Source organism: Mauremys mutica, unplaced genomic scaffold (assembly GCF_020497125.1).
Source record: "Mauremys mutica isolate MM-2020 ecotype Southern unplaced genomic scaffold, ASM2049712v1 001541F_np12_obj, whole genome shotgun sequence".
In the NCBI taxonomy this organism is placed as follows: domain Eukaryota; kingdom Metazoa; phylum Chordata; order Testudines; family Geoemydidae; genus Mauremys; species Mauremys mutica.
In genome coordinates, this window is record NW_025423234.1 from 1 (window position 1) to 27,068 (window position 27,068).

The 27,068-nt window shown below is 52.0% G+C and overlaps 1 long non-coding RNA gene and 4 other non-coding genes across 5 annotated transcripts; 2 read left to right on the top strand and 3 right to left on the bottom strand.

The window, feature by feature from the left end:
* Positions 1–2,501: 2,501 nt before the first annotated feature.
* On the top strand, positions 2,502–6,529 carry LOC123358173. Its single transcript, XR_006575646.1, has 3 exons — positions 2,502–2,551; positions 4,613–4,794; positions 6,383–6,529. It is a non-coding gene; the product is annotated as an uncharacterized LOC123358173 (long non-coding RNA).
* A 9,223-nt stretch (positions 6,530–15,752) lies between these two features.
* TRNAT-AGU lies at positions 15,753–15,826 on the bottom strand. Its single transcript has one exon. It is a non-coding gene; the product is annotated as a tRNA-Thr (tRNA).
* A 5,192-nt stretch (positions 15,827–21,018) lies between these two features.
* TRNAK-UUU lies at positions 21,019–21,091 on the bottom strand. The gene has a single exon. It is a non-coding gene; the product is annotated as a tRNA-Lys (tRNA).
* A 5,176-nt stretch (positions 21,092–26,267) lies between these two features.
* TRNAA-CGC lies at positions 26,268–26,340 on the bottom strand. Its single transcript has one exon. It is a non-coding gene; the product is annotated as a tRNA-Ala (tRNA).
* A 112-nt stretch (positions 26,341–26,452) lies between these two features.
* On the top strand, positions 26,453–26,526 carry TRNAI-AAU. The gene has a single exon. It is a non-coding gene; the product is annotated as a tRNA-Ile (tRNA).
* The last annotated feature ends 542 nt before the right edge of the window (positions 26,527–27,068 follow it).

The following is a 27,068-nucleotide window of genomic DNA, read 5'->3' on the forward strand; positions in this document are numbered from 1 at the left end:
AGGGGCTTCACTGCAGCCCTAGCCCCACGTGCAGATGAGCAGCCCCCCGTTCCCAGCCCAGACCCTGCCTGTGCCCAGACTCCTCCCATGGGGGCTCTGGGAGCTCCCAGCCCCTACGGCTCTGACCCAGGTCCCGGGGCTCTGCATCCATTGCCCCATGTGTGGGGGGACAAGAGGGGCCAACACACCACCAGTGCTTCTAGCCGCATCCTCCCCGTGGGCTCTTCTCCATGGCCGGCTCTCATGCCTGGGAAAGTAACGCTTGCTCCCCTCAAAACTGTCTCCCCCTCCCCTGCCCAGATCAAGCTTGGCTGAGGGGCTTTTCCTCCCTGAGAGGAAGTTTATCCCTTCCTGCGCCGACCAGCATCTGCATCAGGAAAGATTGATTTCCTCTCCCTGGATCCATCCACCCCCCATCTCCTCTTCCCTGGGAGCTGCATTCCTTTTGCTGCATTCACCCCCGTGTATCAGCTTCAAGTCAGGAGACACTGCCCTGCTTCACCTTGGGATGCCTGAGCTCGTCTTCCTTCAGGGTGTTGGGCTGCTGCAGCCCGGGGGAGGAAGCAACCCCTCCCCCCTGCCTTTGGCCATGATCCCACCGGGGCTCCCCGGCCACAATGTTGAAGAGTGGGTGAGGGAGTCAGCGAGTGAGCTTCAAAGTGGGGGTGGGCTGCAGCCTGGGGATTGGGAGGAGCTGGAGTAATGCAGCAGCCATACAGCAGGATGAATAAATGGGCCATTTCTGTGCTGGGCTGTTGAATTAAATTTCTCTCTCTGGCTCAGGGTGGGCAGTTTCTGGGCTGGCCACAGTGGGTGGGGCTTGGGGGAAGACAGAGCTGCTTTGAGTGCGTGGGTGGGAGCGGGCACTAAACAGAGGCACCAGGAGGTGGGGAGCAGAAAGAGAGAGATGGGAAACAGGACCTGGGTAGAGAGCAAGAACTGGGAAACATCAGGAAGGGGAGATACCAGTTATAGACACACTTTCAATGAATACACTGGAAGTGTATAAATATGCTGAAAATAGCCTCCCCTCAAAACTGGCAGAGCACCCCTCCAGCACAAGAACCCTCGCCCTTACGGGCAGGAAGGATTGAGCGGTAGGTAGGAGGCATTTAGGGCAGGGGGTCAGTAAGGAGGCGGCATTCAGGAGAGTCTAGGAAGATGGGGCAGAAAGAAGTACAGTGGGGGCGGGGCCAGGATGGGGCACCCACCGGCAAAACCAAAAGTCAGCATCTATGCAAACTGAAGCCATGAACAAAGGACTGAATGACCCATCCAAGCTGTGGCTGTGTTCCAAACAGACTTTCAAGCCGGCAACTTACCAATACTGCTAAGAACCTGATATATAAGAATTTCTGAATGTATCTGACTCCTTTCCCATTTCACAATTTTCTTTCTGTTTCTGGTTCCTTTCTCTTTCTTATCTAAACTTTTAGTTTAGATGCTAAAGTATTGCCTGGCATCATGGTATTTTTGGTAAGATCCAAACCCATACTGACTTGGTAATGTGGCTGACCCTTTGGGGTCAAAAGAACATTTTGTTTATGTGCGCAGAGTTTTTAAATAACTTCTCACTGTACCGGACCTAGGTGCTGACTGGGAGTTAGAGAAGTGCAATGCAATAAAGGGGGCTGTGTGATTTCTTTTTTCAGCTTCTCAATAACCCGTGTGGGTGATCAGAAGCACAGTTTGTGACTGGTCAGTGAGTTTAACTTCAGTGTTAACCACCAGTTTGGGGAGCATCTGCCCTCCCTTTTTCAACCTGCCCTGACCCAGGCACACCAGGTCACACTAAGCACTGAAGAAAAATTAATAGAATGTTTTTTATGACCAAGTCTTCAGAAATCCACTGAACTCCTTTTGTTTTCTTTTATCTGAGCAGGGTTTCCAGTTTCCCAACTTGATGTGATAACCCAGCTGGAACAAGGGGAAGAGCCATGGGTCCCAGACCTCCAGGGTTCAGAGGAAAGAGAGATCCTGAGAGCTCCCTGCACAGGTGAGGAAACATTAAAGCAACTCAGAATCTGTAAGTGCCTGAAGGAAACATCTGGGATGCCCTACAAAGCCCTTGGAAGGTCTCTCAGTTCAATATTGTCCCTAGCAGGGGTCATATCCTCAGGGTAAATATAGCTCATGGCCTTCCTGTAGACACTAGCAGACACCAGGCAGTAGCTTCCTCCCTTCCCCTGTGAATTTGGATGGGATGTGAGGCTGAATTGATCCCCTCCTCTCTCCTGTTTGGGGGAAGAGTTTGGGGGAGTTCAGTTCTTGATTTTTATTTGACCTCCCTTCCGCACTTGTTTTTGGTTTGGCCTTCCCCTTTCCATCCCTGTCCTGGAGGTTTCTGTCTCTATTGCAGCAGGTGACGCAATGGTAGGTGAGAAAGAGGAGCAGAATTCTCAGCAGGAAAATGTTGAGCAAGTGGCTAAACACAGAGAATTATCGCAAAGATCAAAAAGAAATGTGTCGAAGAGTCATGAGCAGGGAAAATCATGCGAGACTCAGCACACACCAGAAAGAGAGCAAGGAAACCAGCCAGGAGAGAAAATGGGTAAATTTATTTCCTGTCGGGGAACTCAGAAGAGCATCAAGGAAACCACAACACAGCAGGAAATCCTCATGGGAAAGAGGGAAAATACATGCAGTGAGTGTGGGAAAAACTTCACTCGAAGATCAACCCTTTCTGTTCATCAGAGAATCCACACAGGGGAGCGGCCCTATAAATGCCATGAGTGTGGAAAATGCTTCACTGTAAGATCAGCACTTTCTGATCATCAGAGAATTCACACAGGAGAGAGGCCCTATGAATGCAGTGAGTGTGGGAAGAACTTCACTCGCAGCTCAAACCTTATTGCCCATCAAAGAATCCACACAGGGGAGCGGCCCTATAAATGCTGTGAGTGTGGGAAATACTTCACTGAGAGCTCAGCTCTTTCTGCACATCAGAGAATCCACATGGGGAAGACGCCCTTTGAATGCCATGAGTGTGGGAAAATCTTCAGTCGCAGCTCGCACCTTATTAGACATCAGACAGTCCACACAGGGGAGAGGCCCTATGAATGCAGTGAGTGTGGGAAAACTTTCAGTTTCAGCTCACATCTTATTAGGCATCAGAGATTCCACACAGGGGAGAGCCCCTTTGAATGCAGTGAGTGTGGGAAAACCTTCAGTTGCAGCTGGAACCTTATTAGGCATCAGAAAATCCACACAAGTGAGAGAACCTATGAAAGCAGTGAGTGTGGGAAAACCTTAGGGCCCAAAGAAATTTTGTCCAACTCCACTTCCTAGTTCAGTGTGTCTCATTACCGTCCCAGAGGATACCAGGGTTAGATTGAGAACAATCATCCTTCACCGTTTGGATGCAAAGAGAGAGTGCTTCATAGGACATTCCTTCCCTGTGGATCCCAAACTGGCTGCCTGAGTGGGTAACAAGGACTTTCAGGCTGTAGAAATGATGGTAACCAATGAGGCAACAAATGTGTCAAGCTCCAATTTCAGACTTCTGGATACTCACATGCTGAGTCCTGATTCTAAGGTTTTGTGTCTGACGCTCTGGCTATACAATAAAGCTGATGTTGGTGCAGCTGTAGCACTGCTATTACAGATGCTCTCCACCAATGGGAGAAATCTCTTCCCTAGGACTTTATTAGTCCAGCCCCCACAAGTGGTGGTAGCTATGTTAGCAGGCAAAGCTCTCCTGCTGATGTAGTGTTATTTCACAGGGGAGGAGGGTTTTGTAACTACATTTCTCACCAGTGTGTATTTTTCATACCTCTGAGAAATATAGTTACACCAATAAATGTCTTTAGTGTAGACTAGACCTTAAAACAAGAGAAAACTATGTATTTACATCACTTCTCTTTGAAAGATTAAAAAGTGTGACAAGAGAGTTATTTTTCCCCATGATGCAAACATTCCTATATAAGAAACCCCTTCCACCAACACACATGGCAAAAGAGCCAGAGATATATGAACTCACATGTAGTGTAAGGAGTTCTGGTAGAAAACCTCCCTCCAAAGGCTGAGATGGGAGAATGTGTGTGAGAAAGAGTGTATGAGAATATTGGCCCAGTATAGATTTAAATTTTTTGTATTTCAGATAAACTTTGAAGCTAAGCAAAATACGTTCTATTTCTATTAAAAGGAAAACTACTCGAGGAGACAAGTTGTATAACTTTTTACCCACTTAGCCTGTAAGGGTCACTGAGTTCCCCACGTCTCTAATTTGCAAAGGAAAGGCCTGACATTTGTCATAGGATGTGTCTAACAGGTAGGAAAGCTGCAATCGTCAACCATCAATATCAAGGAAAAGGCTGGACTCCACTGCCTTTCATGTCTAAAAGCCGGCTAGAGGCTGATCTACAATGCAAAGCTATGTTGACATAGCCACATCTCTCAGGGGTGTGAAAAATCTACTCCACAGAGAAGTAGTTAATGTGAGCTCCAGTGTAGACAGGCTTGGGTTGGGTTGTCAGAAGAATACTTCCAGTGTTTGAAGTGTAGACATAGCCTTAGGGCTGGTCTACAGTATGTGGTTATTTTGGAATTAGCCGAGTTAATTCAAAATAAAACTGATTCCGTCTATATGCCCAAATCTTTTTTTAATTTAAAGGGCTCTTTAATCCGGTTTCTGTACTCCACCTCAGCAAGTGGAGTAGTGCTAAAATCGAGATTGCAGTTCCGAATTAGAGGTACTGTGGACACAATTTGACATTATTGGCATCCGGGAGCTATCCCAGAATGCTTCCTTGTGACCACTCTGGACAACACTCTCAACTCCGATGTACTTGCCAGGTAGGCAGTAAAAGCCCCGGGAACTTTTGAATTTCATTTCTTGTTTGGCCACTGTGGTGAGCTCATCAGCACAGGTGACCATCAGGACAATCCACCATCACAGGCGACCATGCAGAGTCCATCATCATGAGAGCCCACGCAGTCCTGGATTCACAGATGAGCTCCAGCATGGTCTGAACGGGAGGTACTGGATCTCATCGCATGTTGGGGAGACTAATCTCTTATGGGAGAACTACGTTCCAAAAAAAGAAACACAAATACACCTCTACCCTGATATAACGCTGACCTTGGGAGCCAAAAAATCTTACTGTGTTATTGGTGAAACCGCGTTATATTGAACTTGCTTTGATCCACTGGAGTGCGCAGCCCCCCCACCCCCCCCAACCCCGTTATATCCGAATTCATGTTATATTGGGTTGCATTATATTGGGTAGAGGTATATGTATGCTAAATTCTCCAGGATCATGACGGAAAGAGGCTACTCCAGGGACACAGAGCAGTGTCATGTAAAAATCAAGGAGCTCAAGCAAGCGTATCAAAAAGCCAGGGAGGCGAATGGGCTCTCTGGGTCACAGCCCCATACATGCTGCTTCTACCGTGAACTGCATGCAATTATGGGGGGTGATGCCACCACTACCCCACCACTGTCCATGGACGCGTGCAAGTTGGGAGTGTTGTACTCAAAGTACTATACAGGATCTTTTCAGGGGGATTAAGGCAAAACGCCACATTTATTAGTAATACAGGTATCAATTAATACTCTATGATATGCATATGAGATATCTCACAGTCATGCATTCACACACACACACAGACACAAACACACTCCGTCTTGCTGTTGTTACCAACTAGTTGCTCCCCTTAACTGCACTGGCGAGGTGAGTTAGATGGGGGAGGGATGGAGCCGGGCTTCTGCCGATCCGGATCGATGCTCCGATGGTGACAAGACGAGACCCGGGGTCCTTCTGCAAGACACCTCACATTTATAGCAGCTTCCCTCTTATGCAAATCTAGACCAGATTCAAAATCTGGATCTGTGTCCGTTGGTCTTTGTGCTGCTTTTCTCTGGGTGTTGTCCCAATGCTGCTCAAAAGAGGGTGTTTTCTAAAGAAGGTGCTTGCTTCTAATCCCTGAGGCCGTCAATATGTCTGTGCTTCTTTGTTGGGCCCACTTGACAAGCTGTATTGTCCTTTGCTGTGGCTCCCATTCCCTCTGCAACTGTTGTAGCTGTCTGGAGGTGGGTGTCTTCCAAGCCTCACTCATTCACACCTCATTCAGTCAATAGGGCAATTGATTACAGAGTGGGGGGAAGATCTTATTCTACTTCTAGCAAAAAGGCACATGTTTCTTTTACTTTAACTATACTATGCTTAGGAGCTATAACATTTGATACAAAGTTTTCTACCAATTTTCTATATAGGGATCTAATACAAAGTTGTATGAAAACAGAGAGGCACAATGCCAAGTCATATGAAATACAAAATAACATCATGCAAGGTGCAATGTCATAAAGATACTTAATACAAAATAACACAATGCAACGTCATAAAGATTTATAGAGATCGTTAATACAGAGCTTTCTCTACAGGAGTTGCAGGGAGAATGACTTTTTGGAGGATGAAGAGGAGAAGGAGGAGGACAGTGCACAAGCGACAAGTGGGGAATCCGTTTTCCCCCATCAAGGTTCCCTCCCCACTCTGAACTTTAGGGTACAGATGTGGGGACCTGAATGAAAGACCCCCTAAGTTTATTTACCAGCTTAGGTTAACAGTAAGGTGCCACCACCAAGTGTATTCCAAATCTTAGGGGAGAGCCACTTGGAACTCTGCCTTTCCCCAAATATCTCCCAAGTCCCTAACCTGTCCTTTCCTGGGCAGCCTTGAGACTAATCCCCCCCCCCAAGTCCCTACACCCCTTTTCCTGGGTAGGCTTGAGAGTCTACCCTCACCAATTAGTCCTGGCAAACCTGGTGGCTGAACTTGGTGACTTTGTCCTCACCCATAACTATTTCACAGTTGGGGACAATGTATACCTTCATGTCAGCAGCACTGCTATGGGTACTCGCATGGCCCCACAGTATGCCAACATTTTTATGGGTGACTTAGAACAACGCTTCCTCAGCTCTTGTCCCGTAATGCCCCATCTCTATTTGCTCTGCACTGATGACATCTTCATCATCTGGACCCATGGAAGAGAAGCCCTTGAGGAATTCCACCAGGATTTCAACAATTTCCATCCTACCATCAACCTCAGCCTGGACCAATCCACACAAGAGCAGTATCAACAGGAAAGGGAGGAGGGAAGCTGAGAGACTCTATGCGCTGCAGCTTGCTGTGAATGGAGAGCTGGCTGCTAGAAGGGGGTGGCAGCGTGAATGGGGAACAAGTGTGCCCAAGGAGTAGAAAGCTTTGGCCCAGATACCACCCTCAGAAGTCTTCCCCAGACTGGTTTAGGGATGCCGGTGTGACCTCTCTTGGCAGCCCCCAAAGAAGGAACTGGGTGGACTAAATGGACAGTGCCCCTCTCTATCTGAAGCCTAGCAAGGGAGGTACGTGAATCCCACCAGAAGTTAAAATGGTAAGTGAGGGGAGGCTCTACTAGAGGGCCTGGGCAGCTTCAGATACAGTACAGGAGGATTTCCACTTCTGAGCCATGAAAATAGAAATTGACTTTTCCTTTCCAGGTTTATCTAATATTCAGAAAGAGAATCTAGCACCTGCCTTCCAGATTTGAACACCCTCACAATTCAGGAGTGCTCAAGCTCAATTTGGGCAACTGTTATTTCATTTCTCCCAAATCAAATATGCTGATCCACTGTCATTTGCTGTAGAAAAAGTAGGATACAATTGAGCAACAAATGCTGGGGTCTTCCCAGTGCTAACTAGGGCTGGAATTGCTATTTTCAACAGCCATTACCATTTTTTTTGTTTTGTTTGTTTAAAAGGAAGACAGTGATATTGCACTGGCAAATTCCCCATAGAAACAAAGAATGGAACAAAAGAATAATAAAGGCACCTCAACTTTTCCTCATTTAGGTAGGACAGTCTTATAAGATGGATCCAAACATCTTCCAAACACACAAGCTGAAAATTGTTCCACTTTACTGCAGTTCTGTAACCATGCGGGAACCAGTCCTGTCTGTGTTCTGTGCACATCCAAAATCCCTGCTGAATACAGAAGTGCCCTGCTTTTGTGAACATCCCACCTGATATGGTCAGCCCTTGTGAGCGAAGCAGGTTCACATTTAGTAATTGGGTGGGAAGTCTCTCAGAAAGCGTTAGGTGCTGTAGGAGGTGTTGCTTATTCACTAGGTAATGTGAGACCTTCCTGGTTCAATAGTAAACCAGTGCCGCACAGAATGCATTTTGCTCCTGGAGTCTAGAATGGGGTCTTTGCTTCTATACACAGCCCATTAAAAACAATGAAAAGACTCCCACTCACTTCAACAGGCTTTGGCCAGAACTGGTTATACACAGGGTAACTCCACTGTCTGCACAGGGTCCTGGTCCCACAGCGGAGGGGGGCATGTGAGCTTGTTGCAGAGCTGCTGCTCAGGGATGGGAACCTCCTGGCATCCCAGCCTCCAAAATCATGCAGGCTGCACTTTCTGCACGACTAGGTGCTGGCTGAGGGGGGCGTGGGAATTGGTGGCCTCTGCTGCAGTGATGGGCATCTCAGGTACTTAAAGCCATGGCCTAGAGGAGGGAAGTGCCTAACTCCAGAGTCTGCAGCTGCCTAGGGCCAGGGCTGAGGATTTAGAGTCCCTAGTGCTGCCGTTGCAAGGTTCAAGCATGCTCAGCCCTGGCATTGCCACCCCTCGTGCTGCAGCTGGCTAAGGCTGGCCTCTGGTAATTGGCCCCATGGCTGTAGCCAGAGAAGCTACAAGTGGCTCTGTGACTACTGGGGCCATTAAGCTAGAGCAGCTAAAGACACTGGAGTTCACCTCAAGGAACAGAGGTCACCAGTAGGACAGGAATGTCAAGGGGAGCAGGGAAAGAGGGAGCAGGTCAGGCTTGCAGAGGGAGCTTCCAGCTGGGTGGGAGCATGTCCAAAGTAGAAAGGAAACATCCATGGGGAGAGGTGGTGGTGACCAGGTAGCAGACTAGTATGTAGACGGGAGCAGAGGTAGAGAGGCTGGTGACTTCAGATTCCCGAGGGCTGTCCTCACTTTGGGGAAATGGTGTTTGCAGGTGGCTGGCTCACATGGGAGGATGGCTGCTGAGGGAGGGATCTGTCAGAACTGATCAGGTATCTGCTGGCTGTGGAACTCTGAGCTGAGACTAGGACCACATGCAGTGACTGGTGACATAGGGGGTACTGGAGACATGGCTAGAGAAGGTCTAAATGAGGAAGGAGATACATCTGGAAAGTTTCCTTGGTCACTCTGAAAGTTCTACTCACTGTGGACACTGGTAAACCCACATGGGTGTACAGCTCAATGAGAAAACCCGGGGGCTGAGGGAGCTGTGTATGGCAATGCATATAGTCATGTAGGGGTGTGTGATCAAAATGAAAAATGTCTCTGAGGTTCAGTACTGGCTATACTATGGCACCAATGGCACTGCCCCACCAGGTCCACACTCGGAGCCCACAGTGACTACAGAGGGGCCCATAAATATGTTTAGTGCCAGGGCTCACAAAAGGTTAATCCAGCCCTGACTGCCCGAGCACTATTTCAGCCCCACATTTTTGGGTGGACCTGCCACAGTGGGAGCTGCAGAGCACTCCCCCCACCACCACACACACACACACCCTCCTGGTGTTGGGAGGGGAACAGGAGAAAGGACAAAAGAAGCAAGAGAAGAAGAGAAAGGAGGAAGGGAGGGATGGAGGAAAAGGTGAAACGAAAAGGACAAACCCTAATGTCCCCAGTGATTCTAGGGGACAAAATTCCAGGTGCAGAATAAAATTCAGCCTCCATAAGCTCGTGTTTTCCATGCCTAGAATTCAACTGTCACCTGATGGATCAGACTGAACAGGTTTCAAACCTCGAGGAGGCTCTTACCTTCTAAACAGGGACATCTGTTTTCCAGTAAAATCAGGAAAAGGGAAGGAGAAAACTCGAAAGAGGTTCCTCCTGGCGCTCACGTACGTGAACCCGAATACTCTCTCAGTCCTCAAAGAGAGACCTGGAGAAGGAGACTTGCTGAAGCAAAGCCACAGGGGTCTCTGAGGTTTCCCTGACCCCTCGCCCCTGTCCTGCCTGGCTGATGTCAGCATCTCTCTGTGAGGTCACCACCTCCCCACCACCTTTGACCAATAGTCTGAGGTCCTTCAAAAGGCCTTTGTGATGTCACTGCCACACCCCTCCGTCACTGTGCTAATGTCCTGCCCCTGGCCAGGCACTTTGGAGGTTTGAGCTACTCCCTGTGGATCACCCCACTCAAGGAGCGTTCGTTCTAGGCAGCAAGCCGGCTAGACAGTAAAACATCAGATGCTGCTCCCAATTCTACACTCAGTTTTTCAGAAATTAGTCGACTTTATGGCCAGAAGAGACCATTAGAGCATCTAATTTGACCCCCTGCATATCACAGGCCTCCTGTATGACCCAATAGCTACTTTTGGGGCAAACACATTCCAGAAAGGCATCTAGTCTTCATTAAATGACATCAGGAGATGGAGAATCCACCACTTTCCTTGGTAGCTTGTTCCTGTGGTGAATCATCCTCGCTGTTGAATATTTGTGCCTTAGTTGTAATATGAATTTGTCTCTTTTCACGTTCCAGCCATTGGGTCTTGTTATGCCTTTCTCTGCTCGATTAAAGAGCCCTTTCATACCCAATATTTTCTCTCCAATAAGGCACTTCAACACTTCAATGAAGTCACCTTTCAATCTTCTTTTGATCAGCTAAACAGGTTGAGCTCTTTCAATAGCTCACTAGAAGGCATTTTTCTCCAGCCCTCAGAACATTTGGTGGCTCTTTGCTGCCCCAGCTCCAATTTCACAACATCTTTTTCAAATGAGGACACCAGAACTGGAGGCAGTATTCCAGTATCAGTCTCACTGATGCCGTGTCACCTCCTGTGACGTTATTGACATAAACTGTAACTATAGCTCACTGTTGCAACCACTCATATATTTGCAGCCAATATTGTAGAAAGATTGTCGTGTAAGGGGTCTATGGAGAGGTTCTGATTGGCTAATTATAATGATACTATCTCTAGATGTGCATCTTTTTTGTAGTTGATGTTATGAATATTGGCTCTATGCTGCCCGTATTTCAAACTTGTGCAATGCTTCCGGGGAACACTCCAGCCAGACAAGTTGGTGTCAGTTCTGCCTAGCCTGCTTGATGGCTCATTAAGGACCATGAGTTATACAACTGACCCACTGAGAGAAGGCAGATACTCCTTGTGACTCAGCAAGGTATGCAGGAACCTGCCTATGGACAGAACTCTAAGGTTTTTCTATGCCATGTGCTGGATAGAGTGTCCTTAGGACAAAGAAAACAAAGACCACACGGCAAGAGACTATAAAAGGCTTATGCCTCGTCTCCATCTTGTCTTCAATCCTGCTTCATTCCTCTGGAGGGACTTTGCTACAAACTGAAGCGCTCTACAAAGGACTGAATGACCCATCCCAGCTGTGGCTGTACTCCAGAAACTTAATTTGAACCTGCAGTTTATTCCATCACTGCTTCAAGCCTGAACCAAGAACGTTGCCATTACTGTATGTGAAGGGTTCAAATCCATGTGCATTTTATATAACAACCTGATCTATGGATTGTGCCAGCTCTTTTCCAGACCCAAAGTCCAGAGTATGGTCAAGGGACTGGAGGCCTAGCAAATCGTGATCAGCTAAGAGAAAGCTGGGATAAACAGACAGCCTTGCCTAGTAAGATAGGCCTGGTCAGCAAATTGCCAGGTGTTGGAGCTAAGAACTAAAGAATTGTGTCTTATTCAGAGTTGCAGATTGAACAAAGAATCCCTGTTCCTATTGTGTTAGTCTCCTCTGTAGGGAGATGTTTTTCCCACAGATCCAACCTCGAGTTTATGAGAAGTTGTCACATGTCAGTATAAGATATGGCATCCTTCCACCTCCCTTCCCAGGGACCAATGCCTGCCTTAAGACACACAGAAAACAATCTTTATTGCCATATACTTTCATTGTTTCTTTGCTTTAACCCCTAGGAATGTACAATGTTGGACAATCAAAGGAGTTGCTCCATTCCTATGGACCCCAAATCAGAATTCAACATATATATTTTATACTACTAACATTTTATCAAAGTATTCTTTAAATGTTAACTTGCTAACTTAAGATCATGGGTGGAGACATTATGTAACCTGTTAACCATTGGCTACTGTGCTATCTTGTCTTGCTGCAAAACCTAAGCTGGGGTGAGGAACTGCCTACCCCGTCACTTTCCCCTGCCGATAGAAAACCTATATATTCTATTGTAATCAATTGACTGACAGTGCCTCTGAGCCTAATAAGCCAGGTGACACTCCACCAGTGCTGTGTGCAGTAAACTCCTCTGCTTGACCTCTACACGGTGTGTGATTTACGTCCTTCAGAGAACAAAGAACGAGGTGGAGGCCAGGTGACCAGGTTGCCAGGGAAACAGAACAAAGGGACAAACAGAAGAGGGACAAAAGGGCCTGGCTGAGTTGGGCTGTTGGAAGCAAGGAGTCTACTGGTTTGGGGACTCAAGGGGAGAGCCCAGGCTCTGAGTTCTGGGTCTCATGAAGATGGACGTTGCTGAATCTTCCTGCTTCCTGTGCTAACACAGAACTTTCCCAGGCTGGACTCCAGACCACTAATAAACCTTCTGTTTTACAACGCTGGCTGAGAGTCACTGGTGATTGTGGAAGTTGGGGGTGCAGGACTCCTTGTGTGTGTGTGGAGGGGGTGTGTAGGGCTTTCCCAGGTGTCCTGCTAAGGTGACTCACTACAGGAAGCTCCTGGCATGGAACAGGGGTGCTGAAAGGTCCAAGGTCAGTCCCAGGAGGTGCTGAAGGCCAGGAGGTTTCCCCCAGTGACAGCGTCCCCTGGGCGGTGTCACACTGATGAGGACTCTGCCTGGGTTTGGTTCAGAGCTGTTCCAGAGCACTGAGCCTGCGTCAGCCCCCAGCATGTGACCTGCAGGCTCCACTCTGGCAAAGCTCCCTGTCCCGGGGCTTTGGCATCACTAGCCCCTGCTTAGTGACTAGGGGTCAGTTTAGGGGAGTGATTCCCAAAATGTGGGGCATGCCTCCTCGGGGGGCACAGAGGAATGGTCATGGGGGCACCTCAGGGCCCGAGCCAGCCCCCATGGAGGGCAAGGAGGGAGCACCACTCAGCCCCACTCTGTCCCAGCTCTTCGCCCACCCTCAGCCTGAGCCTGAGCCCCTGGCCCAGCCGCGACCCCCTTACCCTTGTCTGCACCCCTCTCCCCAGCAAGCAACAGCCCCACTCCCAGCCCTGGTTCTCGACCGCAGCTTCCGGGGGGCCTTAGCCATGGCTAAGAGGGCACAGTGTGAAAAGTTTGGGGACCACTGCTTTAGGGTGACATCCTCAATTGCTTCTATGCAGTCCAATAAAAGCTATTCGTCACCAACCCACACCCCCCCCATCAGGACAGACTAGGTGTGTTCTGCTGCCCTTCACTCATGCAGGAAGGATAACAACATTTCATTCCACTCAATCCTAAAGTGATTTGTAACCCGCCACCAGCCAAAACTGGTCATTTTGGGAAAGTGGCCCCATCATGCTGCATATCTAGGCAGACTAGATGTGTCTATGCAAACACGGTCTGTTGCTGAAGTCTTTCCCAGCTCCTCACTAGATGTGAGGGGGGAGCTCATTCAGCCCCTGCCTCCGCTTAGTATGTAAAAACTCCATGGTGTCCCTATCTCTGCTGGCCTTAGATTTCTCCTCCTGTCCCTTTTCTAGCAGCTCACATGAGGTAGCTGAGTGGTTAAGAAGATGGGCTGCTAATCCATTGTGCTCTGCACGCATGGGTTCAAATTGCATCCTCATATGCTACGTTTAGTTTTCACCTCTCCTTTATAGACAACCATCTCCCCCTTTGGTACAATGACAGATCAACCAATGTTGCTTCTTGCAAACAAAAACCTTCTCAGAAACTCAGACCTCCCTTGCTTTAAATTAAATGTCTAAATCTCAGATTTCTAAAAAAAATTTCTCTAGTGCTGTATTTCTTAGTTTTTATCTCAAAAGGTAACATCCTAATCCTCTCCCCCAAACACCCTGGGACCTGCCCAAATTATTAAAATACCCTCAACCCGAGCAAGGCCAGAGCAGTGAACCAGAGCTAGTGTCTAGGCCAAGCTGTTCTGAAGGAGGCAACTCAAACATTTTCTCCCTGCTTCCCTTGGCAAGGTCTGACTGAGAAAACAAAATTCCCCAAACTGAAAATTTTCTGCTGAAACACCCATACTAGTCTGTTTGGGGACTTTGATTTGAATGTATTATTATTATTCTCTTCTCATTTATCTCAGTTCAGTGTTTGTCCTCCAGATGTGTTTACAGGTATTGAGTTGTGGGGGAGAGAGGCTAATTCATAATGTCTCTACCCCCCTTTCATAGTTTCTTCCAACTTGCTAGGAAGCTCCTTTGCTATGATGAGACTCAAGCAGTGTCCATTGTCTCTGTGCTATCTCGGAGAAGCCTGCATTGTACACCGTTCCTGGGATAGTCCTCGGGAGTGTGGATCCCTTCAATGGGCCAGCAGCGAGTCTGGCGCCTCCCTTGTCACACCTGAAAGGCTGGTGGGGGGCATTTCCCAACCTCATAACATATCTCAGGGCTAGTCTACACTTACCGGGACGGTCGACGCGGCGAGTTCGACTGCTCGGAGTTCGAACTATCGCGTCTGATCTAGACGCGATAGTTCGAACCCCGGAAGCGCTAGTTCGAACTCCGGTACTCCACCGCGGCAGGAGGAGTTGCCGGAGTCGACCTTGGAGCCGCGGAGTTCGCTTCCGCGGCGTCTGGACGGTAAGTAAGTCGAACTAGGGTAGTTCGAATTCAGCTACGTTATTCACGTAGCTGAATTCGCGTACCCTAGTTCGACCCCCGAGCTTAGTGTAGACCAGGCCTTAGTAACACACACAGAGCAAAACTTCATAACTTCCCAACCAATACGAGCACACACAATCCAACACGATATTAATGTGCAACAGATCAAGACTTTTGAAATGATACCTCACCAGGCAGACTTTGTACAAACCATGTCATCATTATATGAGAGTGGTGAATATGGGGCTTGCAGGGTGCTGCTTTGAGCACAGCGTGCTACACCTGGGCTGACATTGCAATGGAGATGTACCCTTAGAGTCCATCTCTCCTGGGATAAAGATGGCAGCATGGCTGGCCTGGGTCATCTGACTTGGGCTCATGGAGCTAAAGCTGTGGGGCTAAAAACTGTGGTGCAGATATTTGTGTTCACGCTGAAGCCTGGGTCCAGAAACCCTCCCCTCGCATGGGGCCTCAGAGGTTGAGCTCAAGCCCATTTGTCTGCATTGTAATTTTATAGTCTTGCAGCCCAAGCCCCATAAGCCTGAGTCAGCTGACCTGGGCTTTGAGACAGGTGCCCTGGGTGTTTTAATCACAGTGTAGACATAACATTAGGCTACGTCTCCAGTACAATGAAACACCCAGGGCTGGCCCATGTCATATTAATCAGGATCTTGCAGCTTGGTCTGGATAAAGTTGCAGTGTCCGTGTCTGGGCTCAGGCTCAGTACCCAGCTCTAGGAGCCCACAAGGTTGGGAGGGAGTTTAGCAAGGGGAAATGGTAAAACCGCAGTGAAGTATTACCTTGGACTCATGGCATTTCTCCATTGGTCTGTCTGCTCTTAACTCCCAAACTTTCTGGAATTCTGTTATCAGTGCCTGTGAGTGTAATTTAAACCATAGGAATAGCCACTCTGGGATAGACCATTGGTCCACCTAGCTCTGAATCTTGTCTTCTGACAGTAGCCAATGCCAGGTGCCCCAAAAGCCACTTCCTAAGACACCACTGGGAGTTGAACCCAGGGTCTCCTGTTTACTAAACAGGGGCTTTAACCAGCTAAGCCATGGTGCTTGCTGTTATTAAAAGCATCCTGTCTGCCTACACCTGACTGTCTGCCAAACCCCACAGGGGCCTGACAAGCTTTGCTCGTGTTTGGATTCTGTAAAGCAGAGGAGCAGGTGAAGTTTTGCTCCCAAGGTGTGTGTGTGATTCTTTGGACAGGTCTATGCTCCAAAATTAGGTCAGTGTAACTACATTACTAGGGGTGTAAAAAATTTACACTCCCCCAAGAAATGCAGTTCTATCAACCCAGCCCCGGTGCAGACAGCACTGTGTCAACAGGAGGGCTGATCCCATCAACAGAGCTCCGGGAGGGGTTTGGTTAGTGAAGACCCAGAGAACAGGTGGCCCATGACTCTTACATTTGGGGAGGCAGGGCATGAGCACTGGAAGCTCCCTAAGAGCTAGTCCGCCTCTTGCTCTCTCCTCTCCTCCCCTGAGGCCTCCTTGCCTGCTGCTCGTGCCTCTACCCCTCTGCCCCAAGGTCTGCCCACCACCCACACCTCTCTGCCCCACCCCGAGACCTGCCCTGCCCACCACCCACACCTCTCTGCCCCTCCCCTGAGACCTGCCCTGCCCACCACCCACACCTCTCTGCCCCTCCCCTGAGACCTGCTCTGCCCACCACCCACACCTCTCTGCCCCTCCCCTGAGACCTGCCCTGCCCACCACTCACACCTCTCTGCCCCTCCCCTGAGACCTGCTCTGCCCACCACCCACACCTCTCTGTCCCTCCCCTGAGACCTGCCCTGCCCACCACCCACACCTCTCTGCCCCTCCCCTGAGACCCTCCCTGCCCACCGCCCCCACCTCTCTGCCCCTCCCCTGAGACCTGCTCTGCCCACCACCCACACCTCTCTGCCCCTCCCCTGAGACCTGCCCTGCCCACCACCCACACCTCTCTGCCCCTCCCCTGAGACCTGCCCTGCCCACCACCCACACCTCTCTGCCCCTCCCCTGAAACCTGCTCTGCCCACCACCCACACCTCTCTGCCCCCTCCCCTGAGACCTACTCTGCCCACCACCCACACCTCTCTGCCCCTCCCCTGAGACCTGCCCTGCCCACCACCCACACCTCTCTGCCCCCTCCCCGAGACCCACCCTGCCTACCACCCACACCTTTCTGCACCCTCCCCTGAGAACCGCCCTGCTCACCACCCACACCTCTCTGCCCCTCCCCTGAAACCTGCCCTACCCACCACTCGCACCTCTCTGCCCCTCGCCTGAGACTGCCCTGCCCACCACCCACCTCTCTGCCGCTCCCCTGAGACCTGCTCTGCCCACCACCCACACCTCTCTGCCCCTCCCCTGAGACCCGCTCTGCCCACCACCCACACCTCTCTGCCCCCTCCCCTGAGACCTGCCCTGCCCCCCACCCACACCTCTTTGTCCCCTCCCGTGACACCCATCCTGCCTGCCACCCACACGTCTCTGTCCCCTCCCCTGCCCAGCCCAGCCCAGCCCACCGCTTGCACCTCTCTTCTTCCTCCCTGAGACCCGCTGTGCCCAACTCTTTCTTCATGCTGCGTTGTTATTCCATGAAACATCAGGGATGGAATAAAAAGCTGAGTTTACTCCAGGGTGAGGAAAGAAAGGAGCCACCAACCCCCTGGCAAAGCTCAGTGCCTCAGAGAAAACCTGCCCCCTGATATTGCAATCACTGATGTGCTGGGGATATGGCGGGAAAGGGACTGTCTGAATGAAGGCAGGATTAATCAAGGCAGGAAAGGGACAACAATCCTCAGCAACGTCATTAACCACAAACATATTCTCATCATACTCCAGCCAGAAGGGAAATGGGCAGGAATTCTTGCTGTTCAGCCATGGACACAAGCATAGCAGTGTGTGGGGTGTAGAAGCTGGTCTGGTTAAACAATTGGAAATGATCACTCAGTGAGATCAGAACTAGAGTGTAGTGAGAAAACTGCATAAAGCAAGTAGTTGTGGCTGAGCGATTAAGGTGATAGATTAGAAATCCATTGGTGGCTCCTTGCTCGGGGTTGAGTCCTGCCAACTATGGAGGAACTTGCCATTCTTTAAATTTAACAATTTAGTTTCAGTGGCTGAGCATCCTTGGTGTCAACAGGAGCTAGGTCTTGTCTCACTCTCAGGTTGTGTCTACACAACAGAGTTATGCGGCTTTACTTAAAGCATTTTAATTAAACTGCTGTTGCGTATCCACACTATGCGGCTTGTGTCACCAGAGCACATCCACGCTAGCAACTCTTGGATCGCCACAGAGAGCAGTGCACTGTGGTAGCTATCCCACTGTGCAACTGGCTGCAGGGTGCTTTGGGAAGGGTTTGCAATGTCTCATAGGCTGGTACAGCATCACATCCTACTACATTGACAGCCGCTTTTCACCTGAAGTGTGTGTGATGGGGCAGAGACTGTGTGTGGGGAGAGGGAGTGTGTGTGTTAGAGAAGAGTGAGAGTGTCGGCGCTGTCTCTAAGTTCAGACAGCTGCTGGAAGCAACCAGTCCTGAGGCAGGGGGAGGGGGACAGCACCAATATCAGCCCCTGCTTCCCTCACTGGCTCAACACAGCACAGCAGTCTTTGTCAAACACACACATGCTGCTACCTGCCTGGCTCGGTGTCAGGGGTGCTGGCTCATGGGGGTTTAGAGGTCCATGGCCCGTAAGGCCCACCCCCCGCACTGTAAGGAAGCTTCCACCCAGGGCCGGCTCCAGACCCCAGTGCGCCAAGCGCGCATGTGGGGCAGCATTTTAATGGGAGGGCGTCAGGCGGGTCCGGCGGACCTTCCGCAGTCATGCCTGTGGGAGATCCAACGGAGCCGCAGGACGACCGGACCTCCCGCAGGCATGACTGCGGCAGGTGCGCTGGTCCCGCGGCTCGTGTGGACCTCCCGCAGGCATAACTGTGGAAGCTCCACCGTAGGCGTGGGACCAGCGGCACATCTGCGGGAGGTCCCGCGGAGGCGCGGGACCGGCGCCCGGCGGCGTGAGCGGCGCAACGCGCCTCCCTGCTTGGGGCGGCAGAATTCGTAGAGCCGCCCCTGCTTCTGCCGCCTGCTCTGTGTTCGCAGTGCGGGAGAGAGCAATATCCACGGCGGTGATTTGCTCCTGGCTGCCGGAGCAGAGCAGCAGGCTCAGCTGTCAGAACTTCCCAGAGCGATGAAAGGGGAGGGGCCCATGGCTCTGTAGCAGGAATGCAGGGCAGGCGAGTTCATAGCAGGCATTGTGGGATACTGGAGGAGTCCAGTTATGGTGATATAATGAACAGCAGCATTTACACTGACAACTTGTCACTTTAAGTTTGCTGCACAAAGTTCTAGGCCTCTCGTCGAGGTGGTTTTATTTTGTCACCAAAACAGGGCAGTTTTGTCGCCAGACGTGGCATTACAGTGTGTGCACCAGCCACAAGCTGCTGACCGAGGGAGCGTTGTGTGTTTTTCACACACCTGAGCAATATAATTCTGCTGAAATAACTTTGTAGTGCAGACCTGGACAAAGATTCACACACACACACACACACACACACACACACACACACACACACACACACAGCTTGCAAGGAAAATGTCACCTGCTCCTCTGTTTTGAAGAATCCAAATGCAAGCAAAGCTTGTCAGGCCCCGGTGGGGATGGCAGGGAGTCAGGTTTGGGCAGACATGAGAGCTTAGACACAAGCAGGCACCATGGCTTAGCTGGCTAAAGCACCTGTTTTGTAAACAGGAGATCCTGGATTCAACTCCCAGTAGTGCCTTGTTGACTGGTTGTTGGGGCACCTGGTATTGGCTACTGTAAAAAGAAAAAATAAGAAGCTAGAGGGACCTGTGGTCTAGCGCAGGGTGGCTGGTTTTATGGTTTAAATAACACTCACAGGCACTGATAACAGAGTTACTGAAAGTTTGGGAGTTAGGAGGTGGTAGATGAGTGTTCTAAGCCCCTCGCAGATGACCCCCTCCCTCTGGGACGAGGCAGGTCTGGACTCTCACACCAAATGGCTCATTGTGGCTGCCAGAATCTGTGGGCAGCTCATTTAGTTTGCACCGAGGGTTGAGTCCTGCTTTGTGCACCGTGTATGACAATGAAAATCCTAAACCGCCCTTTGAAACAACGAAAGCAGCAGGACGTGTTATTGTCCCTGCCCCAAAGCAGACAGACCAATGGAGAAATGCCGTTGAGTCCAGGGGAATACTCCACTGCCAATTTACCTTTTTTGCTTGCTAAACTCCCTCCCAACCTTGTGGGGTCCAGAGCCCGATATTGAGCTTGAGCGGAGATGTCTACACTGCAAATTTACCACCCCACAGCCCTTGCCTGGGAGCCTGCACTGGCACGGGGCAGCCGTGGGTGTTTCATTGCAGTGTGGACATAGCCTAGCATTATGTCTACACTGCCATTAACACACCCAAGTCACTATTCTCAAACCCTGGGTCAGTTGATTCAGGCTTGTGGGGCTTGTGCTGCAGGGTTATAAAATTACAGTGTAGACACTTGGGCTTCAGCCCAGCCTCCAAGACCCCACGAGGGGTGAGGGTCGCCGAGCCTGGGCTCCAGTCTGAGCCCCAGGAGCCCAAATCAGATCATCCAGGCCAGCCGGGCCACAGGGATTTTATCACAGTATAGATGCCCTCTCAGGGTATGTCTACACTGCAATGTAAGGGTCTGAAGCACCTGCTGCTGGAGGGAAGGAGGGAGCTGTGGGTTGGGATTGAAGAGCAGTGTGAGGAGGAGGGGCCTGTGGGTTGGGATTGAGGGGCACCGGGAATAGGAGGGGGCTGTGGGTTGGGATTGAGGGGCACCGGGAATAGGAGGGGGCTGTGGGTTGGGACAGAGGAGAAGGGTGAAGAGGAGCAGGCTCTGGTTGGGAGTGAGGAGCAGTGAGCACAGGAGGGACTGAGGGTTGGGACTGAGGGGCACTGGGAAAAGAGGGGACATGGGTTTAGGCTGAAGAGCATCCTCGTTTGGGGATCCAGCAGGACAGGGGAAGGCAGCAGGTGATTGTAATTCCTTAGGGATATTCTGTGTGTGTGTGTGTGTGTGCAGGGAAGGAACATGCTATATGCCCAGAGGCCTTTATTCCTCCAGGCTGCAAGGACAGAGGGGCTGTCAGGAAGTTGCCCCTTCAATCCCCCCCACACAAAGGCCCTTCTGAGGAAAGGCAAAATCCTAGAGAAAAAAAGTAACATGAAAGTGGACTCCAGAAACACAGTTTAAGTCCTTCCTGAGTAGTTTATCACCTGACCAGGGACTTGAACCCTGGACCCTCAGATTAAAAGTCTGATGCTCTACCAACTGAGCTAGCCAGGCTCACAAAGCAAAAGAGCAAGCTGGTGCAGAGGAGAAACTAGTCAAGAAAACAAGAGCGGGAAACAATACGGGAAACCTTCTGCTCTCTCTGGCCTGGTCAGGGGGCTGTGCCGATCAGGTGTCCGCATTAAGTTCGGCATCAATATGGTGATCCCTGGGAAGCTTGGGGTCCCCAGGTTGCCTAAGGAGGGGTCAACCAGCCCAGGTCGGAAACGGAGCAGGTCAAATCTCCCCTGCTGATCAGTAGTGGGATCGCACCTGTGAATAGCCCCTGCAGCGTAGCCTGGGCAAGACAGTGAGACACGGTCTCTTTTTAGACACCTCCCCTCCCCCGCAGAGACTGTATGGGGGGATGGGAGCTCCCATTGTGGGGATCCTGAACTGGTGAGAGGGAGGCACCATGTACCAGGGATCCCGAAACACAGAACAGGGACACCCACACACCAGGTATCTTGCAGCAAGAGCTGCAGTCTTGATTTACAAACTGCAAGTGATGGGGAAATTACCACCTCCCTTGCGGAGCTTGTTCCACTAGATAATTAGCCTCACGGTTAAAAAATGGTCATTTCCAGGTGGAATTTTCTGACATCGACTGCAAGCCAATGGGGTCGTGTTCAATCTTTGTCTGGTGAATTAAAGAACCCTTTAAATCACATATTCCCCCCCTCTGGGAATTTGTAAAACGTATTTAAAACAGTGATTAAATCGCCTCTTAGCCTCCAGTCAATGAAATCAATTGAGCTTCTTCAGTCTCTCGCTGGAGACATTTTCCTTGTTTTTAAAGGCAAAAATCCTGATCTTTCCAACGGGAGCTGCTGCTTCAATGTTCAGTTTGGGGAGGGATTTGGCTGCACTCAGAGATCTGCCCGCGGGTTACAATCTGCGATCCGAAGGGTCGAACGCAAACAGCGTTTAGGTGGGACCGTCAGTGCCGGCCGCCCCCGTGTGGCCAAAGATTAGAACTGACCAGCAGAGTTTACAGCTGGAGCCTGGGACGCTCCTGAACAAACTGGGCCCAAAGCCTCTCGCGTGGGACCCTCGCTGTGCAGCAGGAGGCTGAGGGAAGCTGATTGTCAGGGCTCAGGGCAGCTCCCTGCCATGCTGAGCCGGTGTCTGTGCTAAGCTCGGCATCAATCAGGTGATTCTGGGCAGTTCGGGGTCCCCGGGCTCCCACAGGAGGGTGAAGCAGGTCACCCCTGGAGCAGGTTAAAGCTGCAGGGTGACAGTGGGGTTGCTGCCCCTGTGAACAGCTGCTGTAGCACCGCCTGGGCAGGACAGGGAGAGCCAGTTATACCCCCCCCAGCCTGTATCAGGGGATGGGAGCACTCACACCCTGGGGACCCACCCACCAGAGATCTGCTGGGGGGAGAGTGGCACCCACACACCCAGGATCTTGTAGGGGAGACAAGGGCATCCACACTCTGGGATCCTCTGCAGAGGGACGGACACCCACACATCCAGGATTCTGTATGGGGAGCAGAGGTACCCGGACACCTGGGCGGGGGAAGGGGGCACCGAAACAGCCGGGATCTTACCTGGCAGGACAGCGGCGCCTGCAGCTCGACATGAGACGGGGGCGGGGGGAGCAGGAGCATTTCCCAGTTCCAGGCTGTCCCCGTCTGGCCAAGGCACAGAGCTCACAAGCAGAGTTTAAAGTTCCAGCTGCCAGATCGCAAAACAAGCCGGGCTCCGTGGCTGGTGCCTGTGATCCCAGCGCCTGGGGAGGCTGAGGCCGGTGCATTGCTTGAGCTCAGGAGTTGGGGGCTGTGCCAATCGGGTGTCCACACTAAATTTGGCATCAATGTGGTGATCCTGGGGAAGCTTGGGGTCCCCAGGTTGCCTAAGGAGGGGTGAACCGGCCCAGGTCAGAAACGGAGCAGGTCAAATCTCCCGTGCTGATCAGTAGTGGGATCGCACCTGTGAATAGCCCCTGCAGCGCAGCCTGGGCAAGACAGTGAGACACAGTCTCTTTTTAGACACCCCCCTCCCCCGCAGAGCCTGGGTGGGGGGATGGGAGCACCCACACGCTGGGGATTCTGACTTGGGGGGAGGTACCCCCCCCGCCACACAGATCTTGAAAAGGGGAACAGAGACACCCACACACCACAGAGCCTGGATGGGGGCAGGGGAACCACACACGGCAGCTAGTTCATGGGGTGCGGGACACACCCATATGCTCCATTGCACCATTCTTAATGAGAAGAACGGGGGCATCCGCACAACACGGATCCTTAATGGGCAGGGGGACACCCACACACTCCACTATTAACCAGGAGGGACAGGGGCACCAGACACCCTCAGTAGTGTGGAGAACACCCACATCCACCGGATCCCTCATGGGGGGTAAGACAGAGGGGATTGTCATAGGGCCCAGCGCACCCACGCACCAGGGATTGTTAAGGGTTGAAGGGACAGGGACACCCACACACACTGAGATCACGTCCTTGGAGGAACGCAAAACCTCCACAGAAGGACCTGGTCTGTTCCATGATGGCAGCCCAGCCTGGGTGAGTCAAAGTCTCCTTTTATACAGGCACGCCCCAGAGATCCTGACTAGGGGGAGAGAGACACCCACCCACCAGAGATCCTTAATGGTCTAGGGTGCACCCACACACCAGGGATTCTTATGGATGGGAGGAATGGAGACAGCCAGACACACTGAGATCACTTCCTCCCAGGAACCTGGGCCAGACAGGGAGACACAGTCCCCCTTTACAGATCTGCGAGACAACCTTCCTCCCACTCCCTCCACACAATGTTCTTATTTGGAGGTGAAGCCAGGGAAACCACATGGAGGATTCTTATCTGGGGAACTGGGGGCACCCACTTACCACCAGAGATTCTTAAGGGCAGGAGGAACAGGGACTCTCACCTCTGCAGCATGGGGGTGGGTCGCCTGCTGGGATCATCTGGGCATATTTCACCTCGTCAGCTCCCTGCCATTGCCTTGGGGGCCCCTTGTCCGCTGCCTCTGGTACCCAGTTTAGCCTCCTTCCTGAGGGCTGAAATGCTTTGATCTATCTAAGGTCTGTGGGATCAATACGTGTCATGGTGTAATTCTGTGTTATTCGGGGGTCAGACTAGCTGAGCTAATGGCCCCTTCTGCCCTTAAACGCCATGAAAACATTTCCCTGGTTTCTCCTTGCGCCTGACAGACACCACGGTGAGGGGCCCAAGAGAAGATCCTGGACACAGCGCTCTGGCTCTTACTTTACTTGGTGACGTCAGCGCTTTCCTAGCAAAGCTGCTGCTAAAGCGCTGGATTTGGGGAACTGTTCGGCTCCGATTCAGAGATCTGCCTGCGGGGTGTGAACTTGCCACGAGGAGCGGGAAACGCAACCAGCAATGGGAAGCGTTGGCTGAGCTCCAGGCTGCCCCCGTGTGGCCAAAGCTTAGAACTGAGCAGCGGAGTTTAAAGCTGGCGCTGGGAGGGACCTGAACACGCGGGGCACGAAGGCTCCTGCGTGTAACGCTTGTTAGGTGGGCAGCTGAGTGTAGCTGATTGCTGGAGTTCAGGGCTGCACCCCGGGGTGCTGAGCAGGTGTCTGTGCTCAGGTTGGCCTCGCTATGATGGTTTCTGGGAAGTTTGGGGTCACCAGTCTCCCTCAAGAGAGGGGAGCCAGGCCAGAAAAGGAGGCTTTCAAAACTCTGGTACGAATTGCCAGTGGGACTGCCCCTGTGAAGAGCCGCTGCAGTCCCGCCAGGGAGAGCCGGTCTCTCTTTGTGCAGCCCCCCCCCCCCCAATTCCTCAGGACGAGGGTTGTGCTCAAAGATCTGTGCCCCGTGTTTTAACCTCCATGTGAAGCGAACAGTGCTTCAGCTCAGTTCCAGGCTCCACTTCCACCGGCTCAGGCAAGAGGGTGCAGAGGAGCCCCTGGGTGGCTGTGGGCCTGGGGAGGATGGCTTTTGATTTTTCGGCTTGACCGCTACGGGCAGCAAGGCCAAAAGTCAGATGGCTGGCTCTCCCGTCCACCAGGCTCATCAGGAGCCCTTAGTCGACAGGCTCGGAGAATGCGGGCATCGCCCCCCACTACCTCTCGCATGCAATGCGAGCGCTCTGCCGCTTGAGCTAATTCCCCTCAGCTGGCCTGACTCTCAGGCACCGGGCAAAAAAAGGCAAGGGCTCTGTGGCCTTAAGCAGAACACAGCCTGAAATGGGGGGGAGGGGGGGCGCTACCCAGAGCTGGGGAAGGGGGTCCGAGTCCCAGCCACGCTCCTCGGCACAAACACCAACGCTCCCTCCCTGGAGTGTGTCTGGGCTGAGAGTTAGCCCCTGAAACAAGCACCAAGCTTCAGAAGACAACGCAGGGATAGATCACTTGACGATTGCCTGCTCTGGTCATTGCCTCTGAAGCGCCTGGCATCGGTTACTGTTGGAAGACGTGATAGTGGCCTAGATGCACCATCGGTCTCACCCAGGAGGGCCGTTCTTATCTTCACCACTTTCCTCTAACCCAAGCAAAGCCAGAAGCAGGCCCAGCTCAGCAACTCTAGCAGACTCCCTGGCCTCTGGCCCAGCATACAGCAAAACGACCCTGCCTCCGCCAGGATAGACAGCCACCGACTCCCTCTTCCAGACCAACGCAGCCCTTCCCCGCTTTGGCTGTCTCCAAGCTGTCTGCGTGCTCTGCTCTGCTCCACGGCTGCCATGCTGCCTGAGATCAGGAGGCTGCGAGGTCTCACGGTCTCAGCTGAGCTGGTATCGCATGCCACCCCGCCCATCTCCTCATTCTCTTCATGGACCCCTGGGATGTGAGTAATTCTGTATTTGAGTGGCTCTCCCTCCCGGCCAATGAGCTTGGCGTAGACTAGCAGGGAGGGAGGAGGAAAGGGATTGTGCTCCAGTGAGAGCTCAGAAAGAAAGGTGCAGGTCCCCCACTAGAGCCCAGCACAGCAGAGCAAAGCAGAGCAGAGCAGGCTGGAGAATGTGTGTATGGGTCTGACTACTTCTCCCATGCTCTTCCATTTGAGCTAAATTCCCCCAGCTGTCGCCAGCCTCCCAGTCAGCGCAAGGGGGAGAAGGGCCGGGGTGGAAGAGCTTTGTGCTCCGCAAGGGCTGGCCTTTTGGGAGGCCAAGCGGGGAGAGGGATGGAGGCCACTGGAGGAGCTGAGCCGGCTGACTGTCCATGGCTTCTAAAAGAAGGGCAAGAGAAGGTCCCCACGGCTGCCTTGCCGCTGGAGAATGCGGGCATTGATCCCGCTGCCTCTCGCATGCGAAGCGAGCGCTCTACCACTTGAGCTAATTCCCCTACCTTGGCAACTGCTGTCTTGATCCATTCATTCGATAACGGAGGCCACATCGTTCCCCGCGCTAGCCGGTGACTCCTTCCAAAAGGGTCAGGCAAGAGAGGGCATACCGTAGGCTGGCTAGCTCAGCTGGTTACAGCGTGGTGCTAATAACGCCAAGGTGATGGGTTCAAGCCCCATGCTGGCCACTCGGGGTGCAGGAGGGAGAGGGTGGTTTCTGGTCTTTTGGCTGACTGCTAGGGGTGGCAGAGGCCAAAACCAGGTGGGCCGGGAGCGGGCAAGAGCCCTGCTGGGCGCGGGCACAGGCGCCGGGCAGGAGGAGGCTCCGGACACCTCCTTGGGCTCTCCTCCCTGGGCTCCTCGCTCCACCTGCTGCCTGAAAGGAACTTGGGCCCGGGGAGGAGACGGGTGAGCCCGGCCGGCTGCCTTCCAGGCTCATAGGAGGCCAGGCTTGAGCTGCCCGCCCGCGAAGCCAAAATCGCAGGCCTGCCGGCTCACCCCCATTTCCACAGAGGGTTGACCTGATGGCCCAAATTCTTGCCGGCCGCCAGCTCCACCCAAATGGACCCGACGCCGGATCATGCTCCCCAGCCCAAGCCACAGAGGAAGGCTTAATCCTCGGCACCCCAACCTAGGGGAGAGGCTTCACACTCCGCTGTGGGGTTACATCATCCCTATGCTGCCTTGGTGGAAAGTTACAGCAGCAGGACAACAAGAATAGAGGTGTTAG